This window comes from Cyprinus carpio, chromosome A19, assembly GCF_018340385.1.
Source record: "Cyprinus carpio isolate SPL01 chromosome A19, ASM1834038v1, whole genome shotgun sequence".
NCBI lineage: Eukaryota > Metazoa > Chordata > Actinopteri > Cypriniformes > Cyprinidae > Cyprinus > Cyprinus carpio.
This window is the reverse complement of record NC_056590.1, coordinates 19,133,668-19,147,739: the sequence shown is the minus strand read 5'-3', so window position 1 is coordinate 19,147,739 and position 14,072 is coordinate 19,133,668. Positions and strand designations below refer to the sequence as shown.

The 14,072-nt window shown below is 36.9% G+C and overlaps 1 long non-coding RNA gene across 1 annotated transcript; it reads right to left on the bottom strand.

The window, feature by feature from the left end:
* Positions 1-9,450: 9,450 nt before the first annotated feature.
* On the bottom strand, positions 9,451-13,546 carry LOC109085852. Its single transcript, XR_002017016.2, has 3 exons — positions 13,096-13,546; positions 10,126-10,187; positions 9,451-10,000 (listed from the first exon to the last, which is right to left on the bottom strand). It is a non-coding gene; the product is annotated as an uncharacterized LOC109085852 (long non-coding RNA).
* Positions 13,547-14,072: the final 526 nt, after the last annotated feature.

The window sequence follows — 14,072 nt, the reverse complement described above, 5'->3', positions numbered from 1 at the left end:
GGATTGGTGTGTCCTTCCCACCATGTCCTGTTAGTGCCGGACTCCATCTGTTGCTTGTGAAGCCTGACAGCTTTTAAAGTCACAACCCTTCATTTCACAGCTGCTGTGTGATAGAGCACTAAAGAAGACACCAGGTGAAATGAGTTTTTGATTTAAAGTAACAAATTCACAATCACAGATGCAGCTGAACAGTTGAGTAACTGTCAACTATCACAAACAACCTAAACATTCTTAGAATCACATATGATCTGATTTTAACCCACTCTAACTCAAAATACAAAACTAATATCTACATATGTAATTATTCTTGTGGTGTTAAAGCTATAATGCATGTCTGCTGATATATACTGCATGTTCAGTATTATCAGCCCTTTTCAGTTTTCAGGAATTTGGATTGCACCTTGAGGTTTAGTGTTTGCCAAGAACCTGCAGAACTTGATATTTTGCCAGTTGTGTTGTTGTCTTTTCCATGCCAAAACCAATTGATTTTCGTTTTTGGTCTCGTGGGAACTTGTTGCAAGAGAAGGAGCTCTATTTCCATGATAAGATCTCCAGCAACCTTTACTAGATAGGAGCACACATTGTACAGTATGTGTCTTACATTACCGCTTTTCTTCAGTGCACAAACTTAATAAGCCTGTGCAAAGTTGTGCTAGACCTTGAAGTGTGCCGTTTTCTGAATATAAAGGGCAACATCATTGTACTTAAACCTGTAATCATCTGTATCAAATGTTGTGTGTGCATTTCCATGCTTTGGCAAACTTCATAGACTTTAACACACTAAAGTAAAAAATACTCAACCTCTACCACTTTTTTCCTATTCATTTAGAGCACTATGTAATTCTCCTGCATGTCGCCTTGCTGCTTACATGGCAAAACAACAACAACAACAACAACAACAACAACAACAACAAAAACAAAAACACTTTCTTATGCAATATTTTTGTCTTGTTTTCCAGTACGAATATCTAAACATTCCTAGATCAAGATACATTTATTTGAGAATCAAAACAACATAAAATATAAAGTCTTATTGTCTGGAAAAAAAAAGAAAAGAAAAAGAAAAATTAATGATTTCTTGCTTAAAACAAGAACAAAAAAATCTGCCATTATTTTCTCTTTAAGTTTATCTTTCTCTCATCCCATTGGTGGATATTTTTCTTTCTTTTTTTAAGGATACACTTTTTAAGTATGAAATTTGAATACATTTGAAGCAATTTTGCTTCTTGATTTAAGAATGTTTAGATATTTATACTGGAAAACAAGACAAAAATTACAGAAAAGCACCAGCAATTTACAGTTTATTTTTCAGTTTGTATATTTTCATGCTGTATGTCTGCAGCAAGCGTCTCTCCCCTGCCATCTTGATGAAGTGAAGGCTGTCACCTAGTGGTTATTGTATGAAACTCATGACATTTAACAGGTTTATATACAGTAGACCAACACTGCTCCCCTATGACTAAATATGCAATTAGCATACTTGATCTCTCAGTGATCTGTGAGCATTTGACATCTCTATAACAAACAGGTTAAAAGGAAAATGTTATTCTCCAAAAACCCCACCAAGTCTTTAGATCTGCAAAATCATTATCAATTTTGATGGCATAGGCTATATCTGAAGATATACCACTTTTCCCTCCAGATCTATTGACATACCATCAGATATGCTTTGAATTTAAGGCCGCACGCATTTAACAGCATAATAAATCATAGACAGATTATTTATAAAATTATATATTGAAGGACACAGTCAGGGTGAATGACTCTGATATGAATTTCCCAGGGGAGCAGATATTCACACACTAAGGCATTTGCATATTAATAGTCAACACTTATTTTACAATACTTTTTAGGATAAACAGAACGTTTGCTAATTGCAGTGAGTGCTCTGTGTTCTGCATCTAAAGAAAGTTTCACTGAGATCACTGTGGCTCTCTTAATCTCGAGCAGGCTTAGCAGCTCCAGGGTTACAGAAAGCAGCGTGTCATGCAGTCATTCACCGGCCAGGACAGAAGTAATGCACAACATCATCTGCAGTGTTGTCAGCAGGCTTTGTGTAGAGTTGTTTGGACTGATTATTGTATACAGAGTAGAAATTGTACGTAGGACCAGCATAGTTTACCTCATTTCTTACTTTCTTCTCGTTAAAGAAACCAGAGTGGTCGCTACAAAAGCAGTCCTCTTAGGGTGTTCGCCTAAAACACTGACCCCCCCTAAACCCCTATCAAATACCCCACAAACCTGAACTTGGCATCCTGGCAACAGCCAGAACTGTTTGTTTGTGCTGAATTATAAAAGAAGGGTGAAAATGCAGATGGAATGAAGCATGGCGCTAAGAGGAAGCCTTGCTAGGTGTCCTCTGTGAATGAAGGAGGCCATGCTGAGCATAAAGGGCTCCTGGGTAGCTCCACTGTCACATTCATTTCATTAATAATGTTCACAAGCCTTTTTTCCATCCAAAAAAGGTTGAGCTGTGAAAAAAGTACATGAGATGCAATAGGTAGCTGATTAAAATTAGAAGCAGTGACAGCAGTGTAGCATGTATATATATATATGACAGCAACACTTCATATAAAACTATCATATAAAAAACTAACTATCTAGCTTTTTAAGTGTATATAATTTATTTCCTAATATTATATGTATATATACACACATACACATACATATATAATTTTATGCATATATCATATTATGAGTATGTGTGTATATATATATGTGTGTGTGTGTGTGTGTGTCAATTACACTATATAGATAAATAATCCATATTAATCCTGATATTTTTATATTTATAAAATATGGTCACACTTTAAATTAGGGACCAATTCTCACTATTAACTAACTATTAACTACGACGTTCACCTCACTAAACTCCTAATTTGCTGCTTATTAATAGTAAGGTAGTTGTTAAGTTTAGGTATGCAGTAGAATTAAGGGATCTAGAATATTGTCATGCAGAATAAGGCATTAATATTAATAATAGGGCTTTAATAAAGGGCTACAACTACTAATATATGCTTTATAAGTACTAAACACATAGCTATATGCATGCTAATAAGCAACTAGTTAATAGTGAGTATTGATCCTTAAAATAAAGTGTTACTGAAAATAAATGGCCATAAACATCTGCTAGATTTATGGGGTGATAAGGAAAGAGGATGCTGCTTGATTACATAGCATCACTTGTCTTTATCAATAAATAAGATGGCAGTCTAGGAGATGCTCTGGAGAATCGCCATCCCTCTGCCAGCTGAATGAGTCACGGCCTGTCCACGCTCACGCAGGAAGGAGAGCAACACGGCTGCGATCTCGCTCCTGCAGATGGGGCCCCATGACTCTGCCTGTTTGCTCCTGATAACACTGCTGGAATTGTCCCTTGCTTCACTCCCCCTCACATTTATCAAAAGCGAGTACAATGACATCCTTCAGTGCTGCTGCACGCTGAGGTGCTTTCATGGCTGTTGGCCATCAAACGAACATCCCCAGCGCTTGCACGAATATCAGTCTGGAAAATGTTAAGAGTTTACATGAGACAACAACATTCGGACTAAAATGTTTCACCAGCAAAATAATTGTAACATTTTCATGTTTTGTTAAGTTGTTGCTAAGGTGTTCTAAGTGGTTTTTAGGGTGTTGCTACATCCAGATGCTAGTGCATTGCTTCATGGTTACTTCATTCAAAAGAGCCTTTCCAAGAAGAAATTCTGGTGTCAACAAGTGGTGTTTTGTCTGTTTTGCATATTGTTTTGGTACTGAGAAGAGTATGTGCAAAATGCTTGCAGCTGCTTTTATCACTTAATTAGAAGCACCACAAATGAATTGTGTTGTCTGTTACATAAAGGGGCTACTGAACAATCATTTGGAAGTTTATTTTAAAGTGGAAAGCGCTGAAAATCAAAATGTGAAAACAAAGCTCTGTAAAAATGGTACTTGAATTTCGCAACACTTTGTAATCAAGTTCTACACACACTTGTCATCTTCACACCCACTAGAAACAAGGAAGTTTTTATTCTGTTTGAAGTTTATAGAAGTGGTGTAAATGTAAATATAAATGCACAGTAAATAGGCACAGTGTATAGCAACTTCTGTTTTTGGGTGAGACTTTCGTTAGCCAATCTAAGTAAACTTTTATACAAATAGAGTCACTGAGACAAATCTAAACCCCATCATCCATCCCTACATATTTTTATTTATTCACGTTAATCACTATTAATGTCTGTAGCACAATGAAGTTACAGAAAAGCAATATAATGAATATTCCACAATCCACTAACCTATCTCCCGCCTTAATTATGTACCCAATCTTTTGCCACTATAAGCATATTTACTTCTTGGCACGGCTGTTAGCAGAAGTTTCCCCTGCCCTGGGGTGATAAATGAATAAACCATGATAGAGAAGTGAAAGAGAGTGTGATCTAGTCAGCAGTCTGAAAGAGACTGGCACAGATAGTCACCTTGTCTGGTTTCCCTGTCCTCCATTTCACCTCCCCTCCACCTCACTCCAAGTGTGTTTCAGATTTTACGATGACAACTGAGGCGATCAGTCAATTTGAAAGCCTGTTTGCTATGTTCAGGACAACAGTCACTTCATTACACCTCATATATAAATAGCACATCCTTTATTGCAATTTTCTCACACAGACATCCAACATTTTACTGCCTATAGTTATTTGTATTTGACCTATTTAATGGCATTGCTGTTATGAGCGAGACAGTCCTTGTCTGTCCTTTATAAGCTCTTAGCATCTGGCTTTTTATAACAGAATTTGTCAGCCAAAATTATACCGTACAATAGCGGGTTGTTTGGCTAAATCAATGGCCATTATTTCTCCAATCATAGGCATAAGCCCCACAGAGCCGACCGCAAGGCGATGTTTGTGTTATCAGAGGCTGACTCAAGCACTCGGCTTCGGCATGCAGAGGTAGCATTAAAACTCTGAGTCTGTGCGCTGTGTCACAACTGAATGCTTTAGCAGAGACTCACCCACACATCTGAAATGCTCAGCACTTTGTTAAGGACATCCAGTCATTCTTCCCGTTTTCTCTCATGCTTTAGTCTTTTTACTGGCAGAAGGTCTTAACACTCTGACAAGAGACAGCTATCATTTTCAACCAATTTTGGTTATTATTGACTTCTATCGAGAAGAAACAGACATTTTTTAAAATATCTTCTTTTGTGTTGTTTAAAAGAAAGTAAATCATACAAGTTTGGAACAACATAAAATCAAATGATAATGGAATTTTAATTTTTGGGTGAACTATCTCTTTAAAAATGACTTTCATTAGAGTATTATGTAGCCAGGTTGATTCAGTCATCATGAATATTTTTGACCTGAATAAACCAGCTTAGATGTTAACACCACCTAAAGCACATTTTAAGGGTAACCCAATATGTTACAAAGCCGGAATATATTGAGAAAGCAGAGCTTCTTCTGAGGGTTCCTAGCTTAACATGCAAAATTGACCTTGAATGTGTAAACAGATACAAATGAATATCGCTTGATTTATATATCTTTGCAGAGACTTTGTTTTGTGCATTCACACCAGCACCCAGACACGGTTTGATGAAGTACAGCTACAGACTCAGGTTAAGTACAAATCTAAAGGGCATGGCAGCGAGCCAGCTACCTGACTATACCAATGAGAGCATTGCGTTTTCTAGTCCATGCTGCAAGGGTAATCAAGAGAACAGGCATGACAAAACCAAATGTTGTACCCATTACTTTCACGGTCTGTCATAGTAAAGCATTCTGACTTCGATGTACTGTCAACTGCCAGGTGCAAAGCCGCACATTCACAATTCACACCAAGCAGAAAAGTCTTTGATATGCAGATCACTGCTTGTCACATGTGGCTTTTGTCTCGGCTGTAGCTGATGGCTTGTCTTGTGCTAAATATCTCACATTCTCCAAGCAATGTGTCTGATACAGACATATAGATAGATAAATAATAATGCTGTAATGCAGTTTTGTCTTATTCCACATCAGAATCAGAATCAGAAAGAGCTGATTCTGATTCTGATGTGGAATAGGATAAAATGGTATTACAACAAACTCTTTAACCTAACATGATATAAGAGCAAAAAGTGACAGAATAAAATACTGATTTTCATAATATATTGAACATGAAAGCAGTCAGTCCTGTAATGCTGCATTCAGAATTCAGCCCATCACAATGCATTTGACACAAACAATTCTCTTTGAGCTACTGTTGGATTTAAATCCCAATCAAGTGACATTCCTGATAGGAAACTACTTCATTTCACAAGTTTAAATGGGCCACTTGCCTTTCTTCAGCTCTGGCGGGTCTCAGATCTGAATATTTATGGCAGCAAATGCTGCATCTGAGGCTGTTTTTTTTTTATTTTTTTATTTCTCTGTATGTATGTCTATCAGTATATAAGTGTGTGAGGTAAAGCCAAGCTTCTTCATCTGTGTTCATGCATAACCTTGAGAGAGTATTTTTCACTGTACGAATATTGGCCTATTAATACAACCCTTTTAAGCTTCACATAGCATTTTTAATGTTTCTTTAAATAAATGAATATATATCCAATCACAAAAATGACTTAAATCACATACCCTATCACAAAGTACTTACTGCTATTCTTTTGCGCTTATCACATTCATTTTAAAAGCTATTACTGTATGTCTTTTATTCAGAAACTTACACATCATTAGCAGCTCTGTGTTTTCCTTTCAGAAGAAGATGAGAACAGAAATGATTTCACAGGCAGCCACATGGTGTAAAGTTCCCCGAGCGTGATGCTTCCGTCTCTGATGTGGACAGTGCAGCAGTTCCACTGGCTGCAACACAAGACACGAGCGGGAGTGAGAGGCAGCTCCCATGTCCTGTGTTGCAGCCCCTGGCCCAGCCACAGGTCACCCTCAGCTCTCCCACTTCTGCCTTGCTGCAAAAGAGATAGAGAGGCACTGAGGCTAAAGGAGAGAAAATGAGGGGAAGATTAGGAATGGTGTGTATGTGAGAAGGAGAGAAAGAGAGAAAGACTGCTTCCATGCCTTGAACACCACATCCATCACAAACACTGAAAATAGCCTTCCTGTTTCATCTGGTATCAGAGTAGCCCTACCCCTCACGCATGACCACGCCAGGGGAACGCAGCCACTCTGGCCCAAATTGCTTAAAGTGAGGTTAATGACATCGTAAGGCACCTTCCAGCAAAGACAGAGAATCTCTCGAGAGTCTTCCTCAGATATCGAACAAAGTCAGAGCAAAGCATTTCCATTTTTATCACAGGTATGTAAATCCCACAGGTATGAAACAGACGGGTTGGTGACAAATTTGTAATTCAGAACATACAGATAATAAAAATGTGATTAATAAGTGCTACAAAAATACAAGTACCATGTTAATAGCCAGTTTTTAGATGTACCATGAAAGTATCTTGAAGTACCATGTAAATGTCTTCGAATTAATAAAAATTCAGTTTCTTAAATTAACAGTTCACCCAAAAATTGCATTTCTGTCATATCTGTTACACAGAAAAGAGTTGCATGAACATTCTTTGATGAGAAAGTAAACATTCAAATGAACAGCATTTGTTTTGAAACAGAAAACATTTCTTATAAATATCTTACTGATCCAAACCTTTCAAAAATAGAGTATAATACATAAAATGATATAATATAAAAAAAATTATAAAATAAAAAAAAAAATATAAAAAAAATAATTAAAAATACAAAACAATATATAAAAATATTTAAAATATTAAATGAAAATATTAAATGAACATAAAAAACAAAAATTACATTTAAATGAACATAATACCCAAAAATTACATTTCTGTCATATCTTTTATATGGAAAACAACTGCATGAACATTCTTTAAAATACCTTTTTTTTGAGTGTGTGTTCATATATATATATAGTTATCAAAAAACTTGGCATTTGTGAAAAATTCATCATTTTTCCATAATGTAATGATAAAAATTAAACTTTCATATATTTTAGATTCATTGCACACCAACTGAAATATTTCAGGTCTTTTATATTTTTAATATGATGATTTTTGGCAATACAGCTCATGAAAACCCAAAATTCCTATCTCAAAAATTAGCATTCATGAAAAGTTCTCTAAACGAGCTATTAACCTAATCATCTGGACTCAACTAATTAACTCTAAACACTGCAAAAGATGAGGCTTTTAAAAAACTCCCAGCCTGGTTATTACTCAAAACCGCAATCATGGTAAGACTGCCCGACCTGAATGCTGTCCAGAAGGCCATCATTGACACCCTCAAGCGAGGAGGGTAAGACACAGAAAGAAATTTCTGACCGAATAGGCGCTGTTCCCAGAGTGCTGTATCAAGGCACCTCAGTGGGAAGTCTGTGGAAGGAAAAAGTGTGGCAAAAAACGCTGCACAACGAGAAAGGGTGACCGGACCCTGAGAAGATGTGGAGAAGGACCGATTCCAGACCTTGGGGACCTGCGGAAAGCGGTGGACTGAGTCTTAGAAACGTAGAAACATCCCACGAGTCCAACCCCCCAGTGCACAGGATGTGTGCTTTTGAACCAAAACAGCGGCAGAAGCGCCCTGACCTGGGCTACAGAGAAGCAGCACTGGAACTGTTGCTCAGTGGTCCAAAGTACTTTTTTCGGATGAAATCTTTTGCATGTCATTGCGGAAAATCAATGCCAGAGTCTGGAGGAAGACTGGGGAGAAGGAAATGCCAAAATGCCTTCCAGTGTCAAGTACCCACAGTCAGTGGATTGGTCTGGGGTGCCATGTCAACTGTGTTTTATATAAGGGCAGGGTCAAAGCTAGCTATCACAGATTTGGGGAGCATTTTCAAAAAAGCTTTATGGAGATGAGCATTTTGTTTTTCAGCACGACCTGGCACCTGCTCACGTGCCAAACCACTTGTAAATGGTTTACTGACCATGGTATTACTGGCCAATTGGCCTGCCAACTCTCCTGACCTGAACCCCATAGAGAATCTGTGGGAATATTGTGAAGGGAAAGTTGATGAGACGCAAGACCCAACACTCTGGATGAGTTAAGGCCGCTTATCGAAGCATCCTGGGCCTCCATAACACCTCAGCAGTGCCACAGGCGATGATTGCCTCCATGCAATTGACAAGCAGTCATTCTGCAAAAGGATTCCACGACCAAGTATTGAGTGCATAACTGAACATAATTATTTGAAGGTTGAACTTTTTTTGTATTAAAAAAAACACTTTTCTTTTATGTCGGCGGATGAAATATGCTACAAAAGGAATTTTGGGTTTCATGAGCTTGTATGCCAAAATCTCCAGTATGGAAAACAATAAAAGACCTGAACCCAGTTGGTGTGCAATGAATCTAAAATATATGAAAGTTTAATTTTTATCATTACATTATGTAAAATAATGAACTTTTTCCACAATATGCTAATTTTTTGAGAAGGACCTGTATATATATATATATATATATATATATATATATATATATATATATATATATATATATTCTGTACTCTTTGCATGTGGCAACAAAGCTTTGATGGGTTTAATGAGTAAGTAATTAAGTAACAACAGCCCATCAATTTTTGGGTGAACTCTCCTTTTAATTCTCTCACTTTTATATTCCATAGTACAGCATCCATATATCTCCCTCCTATAAAGGTGAAAGACGGCAATCAGTGAATTCTTGCAGCTCCTTGTGTGAAAATGGGTCCAACCTACTTCTGAAACTGCAGTGAGACGCACTACATGATGCTTTAGCAGTCAGTCCAAGGACAACCCAGCAAGGTGAACTGAAAGAAGATCTGGCAGGAAAAACTTACATGCTGACAAAATGCTGAAATTCGGTCTGAACCCGATCAGATAATACGGACCTGAGAGAGTCTGGATGTGTTCTTTGGAATGCTGTCTGGCATTGCAGAGGAAAAAGTATTCTAAGATGAAAAACTAATACCCTATCTATCTAATGCATAAAATGTACGCATATATATAGAGAGAGAGATGGTTCTTCAGTTGATCTGATTTAAATTATGGCACCTGGGGGAAAAGGAAATGTCAAAAAGTAAAGCTGAATTGAAATCATACTTTTGTCTCACAATAAAACAGAGTTATTTTTAAGAAAAAACTAGGCCATTTATTTAGGCATTTATTTCTTTGCTTACCTGAATTGCTTTTTATCAGTGCCTCAATGAAATGGATTTATCTTCATGGTTTGCTGAGGGAGCTGTGGGCGATTAATGAAAATTGTAATTAAAGAATTGATGTAAGCTAATGAGAACCACTTACACAATGACAGCAAAGAATGAAACATATACGTGTTCTGCCTTGTAAGTGCCTATTGCCTCCTTCACAATGGTGTACTGTACACACGAAAACAATAGCCAAATCCCACAGAGCAGGATTTAGGACGATATCAATGTGAATGAAACGCACTTTAAAGACCCTTTCCTGTATTATAAAGCCAACATAGAGCTGTGGGCAGTGACCTTGGGGCCAGTATGAGGGTCCATTGTGCTTGGTCCCACAACAAGTTCTTCCTGTGCACCAAACAATGGAAGCCCAGTTTTCAAAAAGCCCACTGCAATCCGCAGGCCAACAAACATCCTTCTTCTGTACCAGGCTCAGCCATCCTGCAGTGTCAAGTGATAGGAACTGTACTTCAGTCAGATTCAGGGGAAGCATAGGGCTGCCTGGTGGGAACTAATTTGCAGGGTGGTCAAATTGGACACATTCTGTTATAATCATGGTAAACAGGGCCCTATTAAATCAATTTGATCATGGAAACTCAAAGAAATGCTGTCAAATACCACACTGCGATTTGTCAGAACTTGCTTTGCTTTTCAACTGGAGTTATGAATTATGATCAAAGTTTATCTTTGAGAAGAAGTGTATTCGAAGAGCATGTTACACTTGACTATCTCTGTAGAGCCAACTATTAATATCTCTTTGAAGAAATCTGTATTTGCTACGAACTGATTATGCTGGGCAACCTGCGACAAGGCATCTCATGGTTTGAGACTAGTTGAAACCAATCTTGATGAGGTTCAATAGGTTCACTATAGCTGCGGCATATACTGTACAATTTATTACCTTCCTCAGAAATGTTCTAGTGGTTTTGAAGAGTCTACTTGAGAAAAAGGAAAATAACATCAGTATCACGAGTGTTGCTTTTTCTTTTCAGAAACCCATTCTACCCTTCATGACATCCACAGCGCTGCTAGATTGTTACTCACTGTAGTTTTCTCTTCACTGTCACAGTAGCACTGTTGTCCCTTGGGATGCACATCTAAAGAAGAACTTCTTTTCCTCTTTACAGACCATTTGTTTCAGAGGTCAGGGCAATGCCACCATTTTGGTGAATAGTTATGTGTGCACAGTTTTTTGAGGTAAAAACCACTTATAGAGTTGGATGATATTTTAAAAAAGAACATGATAAAAATAAAGGATGAATCATCTCTTATTGTAGATCAAGGTATTTCTTAAGAGTTAAAAAAATCGCTGTAAACTTGTTTGTTATTGTGGAAATAATAACATCGGAGCTTCGCAATCGGAGCTGAGACAGATTCTGATCTCGCCCTCGCTACTTTCTCTCCCACTTTGCTTCCTATTTGAAAAATGTTATTATTTTAGCAGAAAAAAGTCATAGTATAAATAAGATCATTTAATAATTGTAAGTCACTTTACCATATAAACCAAAAAAAAAAAATTTTTGGAAGCTTTTTACAATTCACATTTAAAATATTATTCAAAAGTATGTTTGTAAATACAATTTGTAGTAAAAAAAATTAAAAACATTCCCAGAACGCACTGCTATGCATCATATTTGATTAGGCTATATTAAATATTAATGCTTCTATTTTTCTAATGATATGTTTTTGTTACATTTAATATTTAGCTACTCTTTAATTGTAGAAATTTAGTGTCTTAACCTGATGAAGGGTTTTTTTTTTTACACTATTGTATCCTATTTCAGAAATTCATCTTGGAAGGCAACAAAGTTTTTTGTACCAAAATTGTTCAATGAAAGAAATGTTCTTTCAACACTTTAACTTTCCACGCTTTAATGATGACTTCTTGTCCTGTTGACAGATTGCAGGATTGAATAGAGCAAAGGAACACATTTTGATTTCAATACGGATGAAAAGCCAGGGCTTCAATAAATTGTTTACACTATATCTCCTTCATTGTTAAGAGTAAATGAGGAAGAAAAACCACTATGGGGAAAAAAAATCAGCTATCTAGAGGCTTTTAAAATTGTTTCTGCATGATATGACAAGTAAAACAGGGATGTATTATGGTGCCAATTCACTCCCTGCTCTCTATCCATCTGTCATTTTGCCAAGCAATGTGTGCACTTTACATCTACATTTGGGTGCAGTGACAGGACTATAAGAGGACTGCAAGTTTTATCAGAGTGGCTCACACGGACCTCTGCACCTCCTAAGCCTTCATTCGCAGGTCTCAGCAGAATCAGAGATGGTGTTGCATTACATATTCTTTGAGAGACTCACTGAGCTCTCTGCCTCCTACAAGCTGGTTTAGTGTTTCCAGTATGCTGACAGCACAGTTCATCCCCCTCAAGATTTTGGACCTGTGAAACGGGAAAGGCTTTATTCGCCACTACAAGTGGGTTCCTTCACCTAAAAAGGCATGGTTGATCAAGCCAGAACAACATTAGGGGGGCACAAACCCACCTGCATACAGTTTTGCATTCAGTGACATGCAACGTTTTGAGCTCCAATTAGCAATGTCAAGCAAGTCCGTGCCAAATGTCTGCATCATATGCAAATAACACATGTTCAAGGACAGCAGGGTAATAAAGAAAAACACAAACAAATATAAAACTGATAAAATAAATACCTGCTGAAAATACTAACTAATATCAAACTGAGAAATTAAGCTAAAAAGGAACAATTTTGCTGCAAATAAATGGAAAACGTTTGCTGGTGGCTGCCAAAATCTACATAAAAACAGCCATCGCTTAATTCCAACATACATAAAGAATAATTAAAGAAATGGGGTGGTGATAATAATAATAACAAACGGCTATTCACAAAGAAAAAAAACAGTTAGTAGCAGCACAATTAAACGTTTAGTTACGATAAAAAAGTGCGAGTTGTGTATGCACCTACCTGCAGCTGGAGTTCAGAGACACGCGCTCTTCTGACGCATTGGTAATGCGCGCTGAAGGGAGCGCTCGCGGTCATCCACCGTCCTCCTCCTCAGCCTCCGCGTTGAACGAGGACTCGAGTCCGTGCCTTGTTCTCTTCCCGGTCACGTTATATGAAGCCTCGTTCACAACACTGTAGCCTCATATTATTTGTCAGTCAGTTACAGAGCGCGCGTCTACCCCCTCTGACTCTCCAGCCGCGCGCCCGCTGAGAGTGAACGTGAACTGCTTTCTGCACTGCCTTAAATATCCAATTTCATCGGCGCAGCCCCTCGGGCCATCTGAGTCCGCGTGATGATGATGATGATGATGATGATGATGATGATGATGATTTCCTCTCTGTGATCTGAGAGAAGCGACGCCGCAAACGGTCCAGGAGGAGTCCGTTCTCGTGTGATGTTAAATGGGTTTTTGTTTTTTTTGGAAATTAATTTCTTTATTTTTGACAAATAATAATCATATTAATAATGACAATAATGACTATTATATTATATTATATTATATTATAATAATTAATTTACATTATTGTGATTATTATGCAATGATTATTATTGTTATTATTAATATTCTTATATATATCTTTAATACATGTTCAAATTAATTGTTATAATATACTGATTAATTATTATATAATAATATCAATATTATAATAATATAATAATCATAATATAATATATCTAGATATCATATTGTATTTTTTATTATTTGTTATTGTTATATAAAATAATAATCACTACAATATAATACCTAGGCTATATTACACAGTATTAATACAATTCTAATAATTTATTATGACTATGGTTATTATTGTGATTATGATTAGGATTATTATTAAATATCTTGACCTTGATATTTTACTGTAATTTCTGCAGATGGAGATTACTGTTTTGTAGCCTATATATTGTTACTTGTTTCACACCAAGTGTATTTGATCAAGCC